Below are 18,512 nucleotides of genomic sequence, written 5' to 3' on the forward strand. Positions count from 1 at the left end.
TCTAATGGAAAATTCTGGATTAGATATTAACGAGCTGAAGTGACAAGTCTCTGTAACTTGTGGGGGGAACAGCAAGACATAAATTCTAAATTTATGAATTTAGATTGAGTTGGATTGATGGTGGTTCCAGTCACTAAAAGCAAAATTCACTTGAGTTTAAGGTGCTAAAAAATGGGCTTTAGGAAAACAAATACCTAGTAGGCAGCTATATATATAAAAGTTAGAAGTTCTAGAAATGTCTAGGTTAGGCAGATACTAACATTTTAAGGCAGATATTAACATTTTAAGTCATCAACATTTAAATGGCACGAAGGCCATGGGTTATTAATCCAAATACAGTATTCAAAGTAGGAAGCAGGCCACAACCAACAACAAAACCCCACCACTATCACCTACACAACCTAGAAAAAGGTGAAAAAAGAATGAGGAAAATAGTTTTTAGAAGCAGTTCAAGGAGGTCAACTGTAGTGGCCTCCTTTAAGAAGTGGTCAACTGTACCAAGTGTTCTGGAGTGGTCAATAGATAGAAAAGAATCTATTTAACATTATCAGGGACCATTGTCAGAGCAGTGGACAGATAAGGGAAAGATAGATGGAGGCATAATGGAAATAAATAGTAACTGCAGACAGTGAGCATAAACAAGTCAATTCTTTCTGAATGCTTATCTGCAAACGGAAGAGCAATAAAGTAGAATTTAGAGAACAACAAAGGGTTAAGGTGGGGTTTTAGGAATAAAAAAAAAAAGATAGTTGCATGCTTCAATGCTGGGAGTTTGGGGTCAGTAGATGCAAGTTATTACATATAGAATGGATAAACAAGGTCCTAGTATATAGCACAGAGAACTATGTTCAATACCCTGGGATAAACCACAATGGAAAGGAATATAAAAAAGAATGCATATGCGTATATAAATGAGTCACTTTGCTGTACAGCAGACATTAACACAACATTGTAAATCTACTATAGTTCAACAAATAAAATTTTTAAACTAAAAATAAATTAAAAAAAAAAAAGCATTACCTAGACAAGTGGCTAAAGAAAGGAAGGTAAACTAGGATACAGATAACATTCTGGAGTTGAAAGGATTTTCTTTAAACATCAGAGAGAAAAATCATTTGCTAATCCTAAAGGGACTTACCAGCGAATTTTAAGAGACAAAGATTTGAATCAGCAACCATCAAAACAAAAAGAAGGGCTAGGAATACACAGCAGGCAGCCAAGCAATTCTGTCCACTAGTTTAGGATAAATCTGTGGACAGGGAAGACCGGCATGCTGCAGTCCATGGGGTCACAAAGAACTGTACACGACTGAGTGACTGAACTGAACCGTGTGATCTTTTACTCCAGTAGCAACCTGTAATTGAATGTAAGCCAAGACTGTTATTTGAAGCTGTTATTTCACAGAAAGGGCGCACAAAAACTACAAGGCATCAAGAGAGCTCACAAGTATGGTTGAAGTGAATCACTGAACAAAATGGAGAGGGTCAAGGATCCAAGGTACGAAGTAAGGAAATGAGACAGCTAAAACAATATGAAGTTATAGACAGAAAAAGCCATATACATCTTCAGAGGTCGAAGAGAAGTTCCAGATGATGACCACATGGAGCTGTTAAAATGATGGCTCAACAATGAAGTAAAGTGAAGTCGCTCAGTCGTGTCTGACTCTTTGCGACCCCATGGACTGTAGCCTACCAGGCTCCTCCATCCATGGAATTTTGCAGGCAAGAGTACTGGAGTGGGTTGCCATTTCCTTCTCCAGGCTCAACAATAAACCCAACTTAAACAATAATGTGTAAGTAAATTACTGAACAAGTTTTACACATGGTCACTAAATATGCCCCAGAATGATAACAGGGCTTGGAGTAGAAAGAAAAACTGTTTGGTGCCATCTTTAACAAATAAAGAGAAAACAGGGATAAGGTATCTGACAAATTTAAGAAGGGTGAGAAAATACTGCTATTAAATAGCATAAGCTTTAAAGAAGCAGGGTTTGAAGAATGGTCTACAGTCTAGACAACCACTGATAGAAATATAAGATGAATTACTTATGTAATAAATATTCCAGTAGACACATGAAGAGTAAAAAGGTGAAATTAACAACATTATTTTATTTCACCCAAGTATATACAATATTAACATCTCAACATGCAGTCAAGATAAAAAGTTATAACTCACTTTACATTATTTTTCTACATGCTTTTGCTTTGTAATAATCTTTGAAATACAGCACACCTTATTTAGGACTAGCTACATTTCAAGTGCTCAAGAGCCACATGTTGGTAGTGATTACCCTACTAGATATAGAAATAGAAATTTCATAGATATAGAACATTTTCATAACAAAAGATCTACTGGAAAGCAGTAAATTAAATGAACAGTAGTACCCAATAGTGTGTAAGGATGTGGGAAAACAGGCACTTTCACACATGACTGGTGGAATATAAATGAAACCACTTCCCTAAAGATCAACTTGGCCACATGCATCGAAAACAAGTCTTCATGCTCTCACACTCAATAAATTCCACTTCCACAAATTTATACCTTATAAATTTATAAGGTTTAGATAAAACAACATTCAACAAAGCACTGTTAAGGATAATGAAAAATCATAAAAACCAAAGTTTCAAAAACAAGTGAAACAAATAATATATTGTGTTACTCCCATGTGTTAAAACACCATGCAGCCATTAAAACTTCTGGAAGAACAGACATGACAGACAGTAATATACCGAATGGAAAAACTATTATTAGACAGCTGGCACAGTAATATTTACTTTTAAAGCTCTCTTACATGTACACTGGAAAACAAAAGGATGTACAGTGGAGTGACATTAAAGAAATTACCAGAGTAAAGACTTAAGAAAATTCTCTCCTTCATTAAAAGCGGTAAGAGGCAAAATTGTCAAAATCAATTTCTTCTGAACCCTGGAAATGAACAAAAGGGTTACAGCAATTCAAAGAACACTTACTCAAGAAAAAGGGCTGGATGTCAGTAAAAACAGCAGTTCTTGTTGCATTTTAACTTGCCCATTCGTATCTTCCCTCACCTGTTTTACAGTAGCCTTGAAAACCAACAGCATGCAATCATGGCAAAAATCAGCACCCAGTCAGCAACTGGAAGAGAACAGGCTCCTTCAAAGCTCCATTCCCAAAAAAGATTATTTGACCTGTCTGACTCCTTGCAAGACCCCACAAACAACCACTAGAATAACTAAAGACTTCAGTGACAAAACAAGACAAAGGAAACAGACTTTACAGATTTAGTTCCCCAAAAGTCACTAAACAACAAAAAACAATAATAAACCCTGGGGTGGAGGAAAGAAGAGAGATGGAGAATTTGACCACGGTTGCCATGCTGTTTTGCTTAAAATGCCCAGTTTTCAACAAATAATTATGAGATGCAAAACAAAAAAAAACCAAGAAAGTATAAAAGTATAACCCACATTCATGGGGGGAAAAAACGCAATCAACAGAAGCTAACCCTGAGAAAACTCAGACATTAGGCAAAAACTTTAAATCTGCTATTTTGAATACATTCAAATAACTAAAGGAAATCATTTCTAAAAAACTAAAAGAAAGTATAAGAACTACATTCACCAAATAGAGATGATTAACAAACAGAAAGAAATTATTAAAAAGAACCAAATAAAAATCTTCAAGTTGAAAAGTAGAGGGCTACCTTGGTGGCTCAGTGGTAAAGAATATGCCTGCCAATGCAGAGGACACAGGTTGGCTCCCTGGTCTGGGAAAATCCCACGAGCCACAAAGCAAACAAGCTGGTGTGTCAGAACTACTCACTCTGTGCTTGAGACTGGGAACTGCAACGACAGCCCACGTGTGCCAACTACAGAAGCCAATGTGCCCTAGAGCCCATGCTCCACAATAAGAGAAGCCACCGCAAGGAGAAACCTGCACACCACAGCAGGAGAAGGGCGCCACTCTCCGAAACTAGAGAAAAGCTCACAGCAACGAAGACCCAGCACAAGCAAAAATAAAGAAAGAAAATTATTTTTTAAAAGTAGAATAACTGAAATGAAATTTCACTAGAGAGAAAGAGGTTCAAAAACTGATACGAGCTAGCAAAATAACATCGTCAAATAACATTTACCAGGCTAAGGAACAGAAATAATAAGAGAGGGAATAAAAAACTACACAGCCAGAAATTGTGGAACAAAATCAAGCATACCAACATACACATAATGGGAGTCCATGAAGTACTGGAAAAAAGGACAGAGGGAAAAAGACAAGGAGAGAAAGAAAGAGGCAAAACATATGTTTGAAGAAACAATGGCAGAGAACATCCCAAATCTGAAGAAAAACAGGTCAACACAATAAAAGCTCAGCAACTCCAAACAGAGAAAAAGCAGAGATTCACAGCTAGACTCATCACAATCAAATTGCCAAAAAATAGACAAAGAATCAGGAAAGCAGCAAGAGACTTAAATGACCATATATAGGTGACTCAATATGAATAATGACTAACATCTCATCAGAAACCACACAGGCCAGAAAGTAGATGGATGACATATTGAAGACGTTAAAACAAAAAGACTGTCAACCAAGAATTCAGTATCTACCAAAGGCATCTTTCAAAAATAAAGCTGAACTTAAGACATTCTCTGATAAGCAAAAACTGAAAATTCCTCACAATCAGATAAAAACACTACATAATAAGTAAACACAAAAGATAGCACAAATATAATTTTTATTTGCAACTCTCTTCTACCTGATTTAAAGGCACACTTTACACAGCAATTACCCTTATGGCAGAAAATGAAGAGGAACTAAAGATCCTCTTGATGAAAGTGGAAAGAGGAGAGTGAAAAAGTTGGCTTAAAACTAAACATTCAGAAAACTAAGATCATGGCATCAGGTCCCATCACTTCATGGCAAATAAACGGGGAAATAATGGAACCAGTGAAAATAGTGGAAACATACTTTATTTTCTAGTGCTCCAAAATTACTGCAGATGGTGACTGCAGCCATGAAATTAAAAGATGCCCACTCCTGGGAAGATAAGCTATGACCAACCTAGACAGCGTATTAAAAAGCAGAGACATTACTTTGTCAACAAAGATCCACCTAGTCAAGGCTACGGTTTTTCCAGTAGTCATGTATGGATGTGAGAGTTGGATCATAAAGAAAGCTGAGCACTGAAGAATTGATGCTTTTGAACTGTGGTGTTGGAGAAGACTCTTGAGAGTCCCTTGGACTGCAAGGAGATCCAACCAGTCCATCCTAAAGGAGGTCAGTCCTGAACAGTCATTAGAAGGACTGATGCTGAAGTTGGAGCTCCAATACTTTGGCCACCTGATGCAAAGAAATGACTCATTGGAAAAGACCCCAATGCTGGGGAAGAGCGAAGGCGGGAGGAGAAGAGGACGACGGAGGATGTGATGGTTGGACGGCATCACCAACTCGACGGACATGAGTTTGAGCAAGCTCTTGGAGTTGGTAATGGGACAGGGAAACCTGGCGTGCTGCAGTCCATGGGGCTGCAGAGTCGGACACAACTGAGTGACTGAAAAAAAAAATTTTTTTTAAGTGACTGAAATTACAAAGCAATAATTATTGAACTTTGTTTTAGGGTTTATAAACTAGAAAGAAGTAATTTGTATGACACTAGGAGCGTGAAGGAGGTAAAAGGAAATTAAAGTACACAGGAACAAAACTACTGTATTTTACTGAAACTAGGCTGGTAATAACCCAAATTATAATGTTGTAAGTTATTAAAGGTAATCTCCAGGGCAATAAATGAAAAGATAAATAACCTAACTAAAAATCGGGCACAGCACTTTAATAAACATTGCCCCACAGAAGACGGGCTTCCCTGGTGGCTCAGATGGTAAAGAATCTGCCTGCAATCTGGGAGACCAGGGTTAGATCCCGCGGTCATGAAGATCTCATGGAGAAGGGAACGTGAACCCACTCCAGTATTCTTCCTTAGAGAATCCCATGGACAGAGGAACATGGCAGGCTACAGTCCATGGAGTCACAGAGTCAGACACGACTGAGCAACTAACACTTTTACTTTTCCACAGAAGATATACAAATTGCCAACAGGCACATGTAAAGATGTTGAGCATCATTAGCCATTGTGTGCTTGCATGCTAAGTCACTTCAGTCACATTCGACTCTGCCACCCTATGGATTGTTGCCTCCCAAGCTCATGGTCCATGAGATTGGTCCATGGTCCACAGAGGTCCATGGGACTCTTCAGGCAAGAATACTACATTGGCAGGCAGATTCTTTACCACTGAGCCACCAGGGAAGCCTTATTGTATAAATAATACATAATTTTGTTTATCCATTCATAATGTTTTCATATGGACTTATGCTTCCTCTTTTGGATATATATATGTAGGGATGTAATTGCTGCATCTTAGGGTAACTTTCTGAGGAACTGCCAAACTGTTTGCTGAAGCAGCTGTGACATTTAACATTCCCACCAGTAATGTGAGAGGGTTTCAGTTTCTCCACATCCATGTTCACACTTGTTATTAGTCTGTCCCTTTAAACTATCACTGCTAGAGTGACAGTATAACTGTTGTTTTCACTTGCAATTCTCTAATGGCTAACAGGGCTTCCCAGGTGGTGCTGGTGATAAAGAACCCACCTGCCAATGAAAGAGATGTTAAGAGATACTGGTTCAATCCCTGGGGCTGGAAGATCCCTGGAGGAGGAAATGGCAACCCACTCCAGTATTCGTGCCTGGAAAATTCCATAGACATATCAGCCTGGCAGGCTGCAGTCCTTAGGGTCTCAAAGAGTCAGACATGACTGAGCACACATGCACATGCACACCTATGCAATAAAATATCATTTAATAATAAAAAGGTATGAAATACTGATGGATGCTACAATATGGTTGAACCTTAAAACATCATGGTAAGTGAAAGAAGCTAATTACAAAAAAAATTATATGATTTCATTTATATGAAATGCTCAGAATAGGAAATTCTATAGAGATGGAAAGTAGATTAGCTGTTGTCAAGACCTGGGAATAGGACGGAATGGGAGTAATTGTTAAGATACACGATTTCATTTCGGGTTGATGAAAATGTCCTCAAATTAGACGTAACGATGGTTGCACAACTCTGTTAATACACTAAAAATAACAGAATTGTTCAATTTAAAGGGGTGAATTTTACAGCATGTGAATCGTATCTTAATAAAGCTGTCATAAAATCAAATATGTAGTGTCTATAATACACTACTTTTCATATATTGGGTTGGCTAAAAAGTTCATTTGCATTTTCTTGTAACAGCTTATAGAAAAACTCAAAAGAATTTTTTGGCCAACTCAATATAATTTTTATATCTGCTTTCCTATGTGTATCTTCTCATCTGTGTAAGATGATAGGAAGAAATTAAAAACTAAGCAAGAAACTATTAAGACTGGTCACCCAAACAGATGGGTGGTTAAATGGTAGAAAAGGAAAATGAGATGTGTAAAAGTGTAAAAGAGATAAGACATGGAAGGGACACTTCCAGACATACTGTTTTATAGAAATGACGATTAATACCATAGTAATGTTTTACCTAGAGTTGGACATCATGGAGTGTGAAGTCAAGTAAGCCTTAAGAACGTTACTACATTGATATGAATCAGCCATAGAGTATGACAAAACCCACTGAAAAGTTGTGAAGTAATTAGCCTCCAACTAATAAAAAAAATAAATTAAAAAAATTTAAAGATAAAAAAAAAAAAAGAACGTTACTATAAAAAAAGCTAGTGGAGGTGAAGGAATTCCAAAAGAGCTATTTAAAATCCTAAAAGATGATGCTGTTAAAGGACTGCACTCAGTATGTCAGCAAATTTGGAAAACTCAGCAGTGGCCAAAGGACTGGCAAAGCCAGTTTTCACTCCAATCCTAAAGAGGGGCAGTGCCAAAGAATGTCCAAACTACCATACAGTTCAGTTCAGTCGCTCAGTTGTGTCAGACTCTGTGACCCCATGGACTGCAGCACACCACGCCTCCCTGTCCATCACCAACTCCCGGAGCTTACTCAATTCAAACTCATGTCCACAGAGTCGGTGCTGCCATCCAACCGTCTCATCTTCTGTCATCCCTTTCTCCTCCTGCCTTCAATCATCCCCAGCATCAGGGTCTTTACCACAAGTTAGTTCTTCACATCAAGTGGCCAAAGTATTGGAGTTTCAGCATCAGTCCTTCCAATGAACATTCAGGACTGATCTCCTTTAGGATGGACTGGCTGGATCTCCTTCAAGTCCAAGGGACTCTCAAGAGTCTTCTCCAACACCACAGTTCAAAAGCATCAATTCTTCGGCACTCAGCTTTCTTTACAGTCCAACTCTCACATTCATACATGACTACTGGAAAAACCATAGCTTTGACCAGACAGACCTTTGTTGACCAAGTAATGTCTCTGCTCTTTAATATACTGTCTAGGTTGGTCATAGCTTTTCTTTCAAAGAGCAAGAATCTTTTTAATTTCATGGCTGCAATCATCATCTGCAGTGATTCTGGAGCCCAAAAAAAAATAAAGTCAGTCACTGTTTCCATTATTTCCCCATCTACTTGCCATGGAGTGATGGGACCGGATGCTATGATCTTAGTTTTCTGGAATGTTGAGTTTTAAGCCAACCTTTTCACTCTCCTCTTTCACTTTCATCAACAGGCTCTTTAGTTCTTCTTCGCTTTCTGCCATAAGGGTGGTGTCATCTGCATATCGGAGGTTATTGATATTTCTCCCTGCAATCTACACTCTGGCCTGTGCTTCATCCAGCCCAGCATTTCTCAAGATGTCCTTTGCATATAAGTTAAATAAGCAAAGTGACAACATACAGCCTTGATGTACTCCTTTCCCAATTTGGAATCAGTCTGTTGTTCCATGTCCAGTTCTGACTGTTGCTTCTTGACCTGCATACAGATTTCTCAGGAGGCAGATCACATGGTCTGGTATGCCCATCTCTTTAAGAATTTTCCACTTTGTAGATGTTTTTCTGGAACTCTCTTGCTTTTTCAATGATCCAACGGATGTTGGCAATTTGATCTCTGGTCCCTCTGCCTTTTCTAAAGCCAGCTTGAACATCTGGAATTTCATGGTGCACGTATTGCTGAAGCCTGGCTTGGAGAATTTTGAGCATTACGTTGCTAGTGTGTGAGATAAGTGCAATTGTGCAGTAGTTTGAGCATTCTTTGGCAGTGCCTTTCTTTGGGACTGGAATGAAAACTGATCTTTTCCAGTTCTGAGTCCCCTGCTGAATTTTCCAAATTTGCTGGCATATTGAGTGCAGAACTTTCACAGCATCATCTTTCAGAATTTGAAATAGCTCAACTGGAATTCCATCACCTCCACTAGCTTTGTTCACAGTGATGCTTTAAGGCCCACTTGACTTCGCATTCCAGGATGTCTGGCTCTAGATGAGTGATCACACCATTGTGGTTATCTGGGTCACGAAGATCTTTTTTGTATAGTTCTTCTGTGTATTCCTGCCACCTCTTCTTAATATCTTCTGCTTCTGTAGGTCCATACCATTTCTGTCCTTTATTGAGCCCATCTTTGCATGAAATGTTCCCTAGTATCTCTAACTTTCTTGAAGAGATCTCTAGTCTTTCCCATTCTGTTGTTTTCCTCTACTTCTGTCATTCTATGTCCAGTTCTAACTATTACAAGAACTACAAATACAACTCACTGCTGAACAACCATTAATAGGAAAATGTTGGATCCCACTAAAAAAAGATACCCAATGTCCAAGGGCAAAGTAGAAGCCCCAGCAAGATGGTAGGAGGGAGTACATCAAGGCTGAATATTGTCACCCTGCTTATTTAACTTATATGCAGAGTACATCATCTAAAATGCCTGGATGGGTGAATCACAAGCTGGAATCAAGATTGCCGGGAGAAATATCAACAACCTCAGGTATGCGCATAATACCACTCTAATGATAGGAACCGAAGAGGAACTAAAGAGCCTCTTGATGAAGGTTAAAGAGGAGAGTGAAAATGCTAACTTAAAACTCAATATTCAAAAAATGAAGATCATCTGGTCCTATCACTTCTTGGCAAATGTGTGCGTGCTAAGTCACTTCAGTCATGTCTGACTCTTTGCAACCCCATGGACTGTAGTAGCCCCACCAGGCTCCTCTGTCCACGGGATTCTCCAGGCAAGAATACTGGAGTGGGTTACCATTTCCTTCTCCAGGGTATCTTCCTGACCCATGGATCGAACCCTTGTCACTTATGTCTCCTGCACTGGCAGGCGAGTTCTTTACCAGTAGCACCTCCTGGGAAGCCACAGATGGGGCAAAAGTGGAGTAACAGTGACAGACTTTATTTTCTTGGGCTCCAAAATCACTGCAGTAACTGCAGCCATGAAATTAAAAGAGACTTGCTCCTTGGAAGTAAAGCTACGACAAACCTAGACAGTGTATTAAAAGGCAGAGACATAATACTTGGCCAACAAAGGTTCATACTATCAAAGCTATCGTTTTCCCATAGCTTTTTTCCATGTGTGGATGTGAGTGCTGGACCATAAAGAAGGCTGAGCACCTAAGAATTGATGCTTTCAAATTGTGGTGCTGGAGAAAACTCTTCAGAGTCCCTTGAACAGCAAGGAGACCAAACTAGTCACTTCTAAAAGAAATCAATCTTGAATGTTCATTGGATGGACTGAGGCTAAAGCTGAAGCTCCAATACTTTAGCCACCTGATGCGAAGAGCTCATTACTGGAAAAGACCCTGATGCTGGGAAAGACTGAAGGCAAAAGGAGAAGGGGGCAGCAGAGGATGAGATAGATAGCCTCACCAACTCAACAGACATAAATTTGAGCAAACTCCCGGACATAGTGGAGGACAGCGAATCCTGGTGAGCTACAGTTCATGGGGTCACAAAGAGTCAGACATGAGCCAGCAACTGAACAACATTTCATATATCCCAATGAAAAAAAGAACCAAAACCTGCCAGAATGTGAGAAGAACTCAAAATGGACTAGAAAAGTAACAAAACTATATTTCAAATGAGTAACATAACAGCAATGAACAAAATGGGTAAGAACAGAACAGAACATTGGAAAACAGTATGCTGCCTATATAGTATGAGACTGAACTGTGGTGTTGGAGAAGACTCTTGAGTGTCCCTTGGACTGCAAGGAGATTCAGCCAGTCCATCCTAAAGGAGATCAGTCCTGGGTGTTCACTGGAAGGACTGATGCTGATGCTAAAACTCCAATACTTTGGCCACCTCACGTGAAGAGTTGACTCACTGGAAAAGACCCTGATGCTGGGAGGGATTGGGGGCAGGAGGAGAAGGGGACGACAGAGAATGAGATGGCTGGATGGCATCACCGACTCAATGGACATGTGTTTGGGTAAACTCCGGGAGTTGGTGATGGACAGGGAGGCCTGGTGTGCTGCGATTCATGGGGTTGCAAAGAGTTGGACACGACTGAGCAACTGAACTGAACTACCAAAAGAGATGTACACAATACTACACCCTAGGAAGTAAATATATTTATAATAGTAATTCTGAAATTACATTTACATGTATACCAGAACTGAACAAATAATAAATAAATTGTAGATGAGAGCCAAGTTTTCCACTGTTGGAGAAAGGAGTTACAAATAAGGAACTAGTTTATCAGTATGAATTCATGTTTTTTAATATATATAAACAAATATATTTACACAAAGATAGGTATAGAAATACAGATGTGTGAATGTACACAAAAAATAAAATTCCTTAGATCTATTTGTTCAAAACACCTAGAAGCAGGAGCAACAAGCACTTTTAGAGCTGAGACCTTGGTTTCTAAACACTATTCTGAGATAAAAGGAACCTGAAAGACAAACCAGAAAATAAAGAAGTGCTCCAAAACAAATGATGAGGCATGCTGAAAGATGAATATGAGCTAACAGCAAAGAGCTCCCGACAGTCAGATTCAGGATAATCTGAGCAATAAACAATGACAAAATTAATATTCATGTATTCTACCAGTATTAATAAATAACTGAATGAATGAATGTATGAGATAGAACAATTATTTCTTATAAAGGAATTCCATGGGTTCAATCCCTGGTCAGGGAACTAAGATTCTGCAAACCATGCAGAGCAGCCAAAAAAACCCCAGAAAATCACTACTAAGGCAAGCAATACAGTAATATTTGTGGCAAATAAGAATTACTGATAGTAAATAAAGATATGATGAGAAATAAGTTATTTGCATAGTTCGACAAAGAACTAGTATCTAAAATATACAACTTAATTAGACAATACAACTTAAAAATGGACCAAATATTTCAACAGACCATCAAAGACATATAGATGGCAAACAAGCACATAAAATCCTCAACATCATTACTCATTAGTAAAATGACAATTATAATCACAATGTTTTATCCACTAGTTATTTCACTAGAATGGCTAAAATTAGTAAGAGTGGCCATCCCAGGAGTTAGTATGTGAAACTACTAAACATTTTTACACACTCTTGATGGAAACATAAATGTTAACATTTATGTTGCAAAATGGTTTGGCAATTTCTTAAGAAGTTACATGTACACCTACCTACAACTTAGGCTAACTATTTACCCAAGAGAAGTGTAACCATGCACCACTATCAAAGTTTTTTAAGCTGACAAAGAAAAAAGCCAAAAAGAAGATACATACAAATTTTAACATTGGTTATATTTTGCTAACTGGATTTCGGGTAATTCACTTTTATACTATTTCTATTTTCCAAAGTTATTATTAAGAAACCTGAAGCATTTACATTAAAAAAAAAAAATCACACAGAAAGAAAATGAAGTCATTTACAAGTTAGTGTGGGTTTTCTTCTTTATAAATCAGATCTTATTTTCCATTGCTGACATATTCATTAGACTGCAAAGGAAGAAATTATACGAGGTAATTCAGACAAGATTTCAATCATGATGTGAACAGGGGCAAGGCAGAGAAATAAAAACTGGAGGACCAATAAAATAAGATGGATTAATAGCTGATTAGTTGTATATCAACTTCAGCAAAATTATATACCACAAGAATCCATCCTTAATTAAGCCCAGATGCTGGGAAAGATTGAAGGCAGGAGGAGAAGGCGACGACAGGGGATGAGATGGTTGGATGGCATCACCGACTCAATGGAGATAAGTTTGAGTAAACTCCAGGAGTTGGTGATGGACAGGGAGGCCTTGCGTGCTGCAGTTCATGGGGTTGCAAAGAGTCAGACATGACTGAGCAACTGAACTGAACATTATTTAATATTATGATGAAAACAAAAGATACACTTTAAGTATACACATGATAAAAGCTGAAAAAGGTAATAAATACTTTATATGACACATTCAGAACCCAAATGAAATCTGCTATGGAAATATATGGATCCAAATCGTGTCCTTTTTCCCACCCTCAAACCACAATCTAAAAGATAAAGTTTCAGTTAAGGACAAAACTATAAAATAGGACTGCAAATGAGGAGTAGGGACACATTTCACCCACTCAATTAAGTATGTCTAAAAAAAAAAAAAAAAAAAACAGTCCTGAAGAAGCAAGATAAAATAATGGCAGCACAAGGGAAAAAGGTAGAGACGTCTGAGTTGACACTATACTCCCTATGTTAGTATAAGAATTAAGGTTTCCCTAAAAGGTAACTTAACTCTAGGCCTCATTAACAGATTTATATAGCACGTAGAAGGTCACAAAAGATAGATTCAATCTGCAATTTTAAGATCACAAGATATTCATTTCATTTCCTGGTATTAGCAGGGATATGTACCAAATGAAGTTCAAAGGGGAGTAAAAATGGCTGGAGGGATATGACTCCCTACCATGTAAACGTTGTTAAAGGAAATGGAAAGACTAAAAGCCACAATAAAAGATAGTTGTCTTCAAACTACTAAGCAAAAATATTAAAAAGAGAAATCAGACTTATCTTTTTGGTCCTAGGGAGTAAATGAGAATATCTGAATGCAAATATCAAGACAGATATATATAAAAATGGGAAGAAAAAAATTAATAGTGACAGCTATTCAAAGATAAAATGTGTTATCTCAACAGGCAGCTGAGTTTTTAACAGACTAAATCAGCTGTTTGTTAGAAATATAACACAAGACATATATGTAATTTTAAATTTTCTAAAAGCCACATTTAAAAAAGTAAAAACAAACAAGTAAACTCAATCAGATGGCATCACCGACTCAATGGACATGAGTCTGAGCAAACTCCAGGAGATAGTGAAGGACATGGAAGCCTGGTGCGCTGCAGTCCACAATGTCACAAAGAGTCAGACACGACTTAGCAACTGAACAACAACAAAAACTCCATTGTAATAATATATTTTCTTTAACTCAATATATCCAAGACATTATTTCAACATGCAATCAATATAAAAATGAATTAGATATTTTATATTCTTTAAGTCTTTGCAAAATCCTCTGTGCATTTTACACTTATATCAAATGTCAATTCAGACTAGCAACATTTCAAGTGCTCAACAGCCATATATGCTTGTGGCTACAATACTAGTCAGAGTTACAGTCACAGGCATGCTGCAGGGGGAATTAAGAGTACCATTTGCATAATTAGGTTAAAAGACAATACATCTTCCAATCCTGAGATCTTGTGAAAATAGAAGGATGAAAAAACAAGTTTCAAGAACATAGGCAAAATTTTTAAAGGATTAACTTTAGTTCATTTTAATCAGTCACTACCATACCTTGTGAACTCATGATATATATGCATTCTGTACATAACACAGCAGTTTTATCAAAGAGTTCAAATTATTTCCAGCATATACCTCTCAAGCCAGCTTCTAAAAGATATTAAAGCCATTTCCTGCCAAAATATTGAATCCTATGACTCGTAAAATGTTCAACTGATATTCATCTTAACATTACTTGCCTAATAAAAAGGTAGGTAGAAACAAAGTATTTATTATCTGATTAAAAAAAATTTTTTTTCTATAGCTATTACACCACCATACACAGGAAAACAGAAATTCTATTCCTGTTACAGGCCAAACTGCATACACCCAAAATTCTTTTGATGAAGCCCTAATCCCAATGTAATTGTATCTGGGAGACAGGGCCTTAAAGGGCGTAACTAAGGTTAAAGGAGGTCATATGAGTAGGGCCCATCATGTGGAGCTGGTATCCTTACAAGAAGAGGAAGACACACTGGAGATAAACTTTTCTCCTCCACAGGTTGCACAAAGGCCACGTGAGGACACAGACAGAAGGTGGCCGTATGTAATCCAGGAAGACCCTTCACCAGAAACCAAATCTGCTGGCACCTTAATACTGGACTTCCAGCCTCCAGAACTGTGAGAAAACAAATGTCTGTTGTTTAAGCCACCTCATTTGTGGTTTTCTGTAATGGCAGTCCTAGCAGACTAATAAAGTTCCAAGAAAATACTAGTAAAAAAAACTGTATTGCAAACTAAATTACATTACTGCTGAAATTATTAATTTATGATGATAAATGTTTCTGTATGTTTATAAATTTACTCTACAACAGAAGATTTGAAAAGCCTGCCTTGTTGAGCTACTGAAGCAGCCAAAGTAATTTGAAACCTCAAAACAGAAAATTCTAACTTTTTCCATAACCAAGGTCTGTTAATGTATTCCATTATAAAAATAATGGTTTCTCTTTCAGCCATATTGGACCCTGTGGAGGCCCGCTGGGAACAGGACTTCTAAAGCAACAAATACGTCTGGAAGGCTGTGGCCCAAGACCATTTTTGCCAGCTATAAGCCGGGTCTATGGAACCAAGACGGAGTACACAGCTCTCCTGAAAATCGAAGGTGTATGTGCTTGAGATGAAACTGAATTCTATCTAGGCAAGAGACGTACTTATGCATACAAAGCAAAGAACAACACGGTAACTCCTGGCAGAAAACCTAACTAAAACAGAGTCATCTGGGGAAAGACAACTCATGCTCATGTAAACAGTGGCATGGTTTGTGCCAAATTCCAAAGCAACCTTCTCGCTAAGGCCACTGGACAGACTCTGTGTGATGCTGTACCCTTTGAGTATTTAAACTTATTGAAAAGTAAATAAATAAAAGTATGGATTTGTTCTCTTGTGTTTTCACTAAAACACACACACACAAACTACATTCTACTCAAAAGCAGTACTATATGTAGTAATGCCAGAGATCAGTAAAGGGCTCAAAAAAGCATGCTACCCATCACAATACTGCAACTAACTACGCCACCCACAATATTTGTAATATTAAGCATAAACAATAACTGAAAATATATTTCTACAAATTGACAATGCTGTTACCTACTAGGAGAGCAGTCTTAAAGGAGTTCTAGTTAGGGAAAGGATCAAAGATGGGAAAAGCTTCCCAGAATCAGTAGTTTTGAGCTGGGCCTTCCTTAATGGATGGATGTGACTTCAAGATAGGTAAGAACAGCATAAGCAAAGAAGAATACAAAACATGATTTGATCTAAATAGAAGGAAAAAGCCAAGCAAAGAGACCCTAAAATGACTACACAAGTTTTTAATTAAAAAATATATAAGATAATCATAGGTCAGTAAGAGTCCCCCTTCACCTCAAGTTTTGCTTTTCAAGGTTTCAGCTACCAGCTGTCAACTGCAGTCTGAAAATATTAAATGGAAAATTCCAGAAATAAGCAATTCATCAGTTTTAAATTGTGTGCTGTTCTGAATAGCATGATGAAATCTCACACCTTCCTGTGCTGTCCTGCTCTGTCCAGCCTGTGATGTGATTCATCCCTCTGTTCTGTATATCCTGCCCACTGGTCACTTAGACTTCTCAGTATAATCAGATCACCCGTTGTGATATTGCAATGCTTGTGTTCAAGTAACCCTCACTTCATAATTTTACTTAATAATGGCGCCAAAGAACAGGAGTTGGAATTCTGGCAATTTACATATATGAAAGAGAAGCTATAAAGTACTTCCCAAAAATGAAAAGGTGAAGGTCTTGACTTAATAAGGAAAAAGAAATTGTACCTTAGGTTGCTAAGATTCACTGTAAGAAGGAATCTTCTATCCACGAAATTGAGAAAAAGGAAAAAAAATTTATGCTACTTTTGCTGATACACCTCAAACTGCAAAGTTACAGCCACAGCGCCTGATAAATGGAAAAGGAAAAGTCACAGTGCAAGACAAATGGAAAAGTCAGGATGGAAAAGGCATTAAATCTATGGGTGGAAGACATGAACATAAAACATGTTACAAATGATGGCAACAGGTCACACCAGAAAGCATGGACCCTGTATGACACCTTTAGCAAGCAAGGGATCCCCTAAAACAATTGATACCAAGTCATTTACTCAAAAATGAAATGGTTACACAGACTCAAGAATAGATTTCAAATGAAAAATATAAAAATTACTGGAGAGGCTGAGTCTGCCAATGAAGAAGCCACTGCCACATTTCTGGCAGAGTTGAACTTGAGAGACAGACCACATTTTTTATAACAACCTTTATTACAGTATAGTTACAACTGTTCTGCTTTATTATTAGCTATTGTTGTCCATCTCTTACTGTGTCTAATTTATAAGTTAAACTTTATCCTAAGTATGTATGTATAGGAAAAAACAATACATACAGGCTTGGGTATTACTATCTGTGGTTTCAAGCATCCACTGGGGACCTTGGAATATATCCTCCATAGATAAGACTGTGGAGCACTGTACAAATAAAGATAGAAATAAAAAATCTAGTATCTGCTGTAACTTGGAGCTACACTTTGGATGGGTAAGCCACATAACCTTTCTGAGCCTTAGACTGGGACAACGTATTTATGAGGTTATTGTAAGATATATGAAATACTTGAAATATTTGGCACTTCAGATACAATAAGCACAATAAACGACAGTTGTTACAGTGGTTGTGCAATAGACAACAGCTATTATCAAGGCCTCTGGACTTTTATCTTGCAGTTAAAAGATTTCCAAACCTCGCTATAATCAGAAACATCTGGGAAGCTTGATAAAAACAAATACCTGGGTCCTAAGTCTAGAAGTAGGGAATTAGAATGTTGCTGGTAGGGCCTAGGAAATAAGTTTTTTCCTTTTTTTTTTTTCTTAAACAAGGACCTTCAGTTGAGTTCAGTTCAGTTGCTTAGTCGTGTCCGACTCTTTGTGACCCCATAAATCGCAGCATGCTAGGCCTCCCTGTCCATCACCAACTCCCGGAGTTCACTCAAACTCATGTCCATCGAGATGGTGATGCCATCCAGCCATCTCATCCTCTGTTGTCCCCTTTACCTCCTGCCCCCAATCCCTCCCAGCATCAGGGTCTTTTCCAATGAGTCAACTCGTCACATGAGGTGGCCAAAGTATTGGAGTTTCAGCTTCAGCATCAGTCCTTCCAATGAACACCCAGGACTGATCTCCTTTAGGATGGACTGGTTGGATCTACTTGCAGTCCAAGGAACTCTCAAGAGTCTTCTCCAACACCACAGTTCAAAAGCATCAATTTTTCAGCGCTCAGGTTTCTTCATAGTCCAACTCGCACATCCATACATGACCACTGGAAAAACCACAGCCTTTACTAGACGGACCTTTGATGG

The 18,512-nt window shown here is 38.1% G+C and overlaps 1 protein-coding gene and 1 pseudogene across 3 annotated transcripts in view; one reads left to right on the top strand and one right to left on the bottom strand.

Moving 5' to 3' along the window:
* Window positions 1–18,512, bottom strand: part of SEPTIN7 (septin 7) — a 92,395-nt gene that overhangs the window by 61,327 nt on the left and 12,556 nt on the right. The window lies entirely within an intron of this gene.
* LOC122674637 lies at window positions 1,475–16,000 on the top strand (annotated as a pseudogene).

Source organism: Cervus elaphus, chromosome 18 (assembly GCF_910594005.1).
Source record: "Cervus elaphus chromosome 18, mCerEla1.1, whole genome shotgun sequence".
Lineage (NCBI taxonomy): Eukaryota > Metazoa > Chordata > Mammalia > Artiodactyla > Cervidae > Cervus > Cervus elaphus.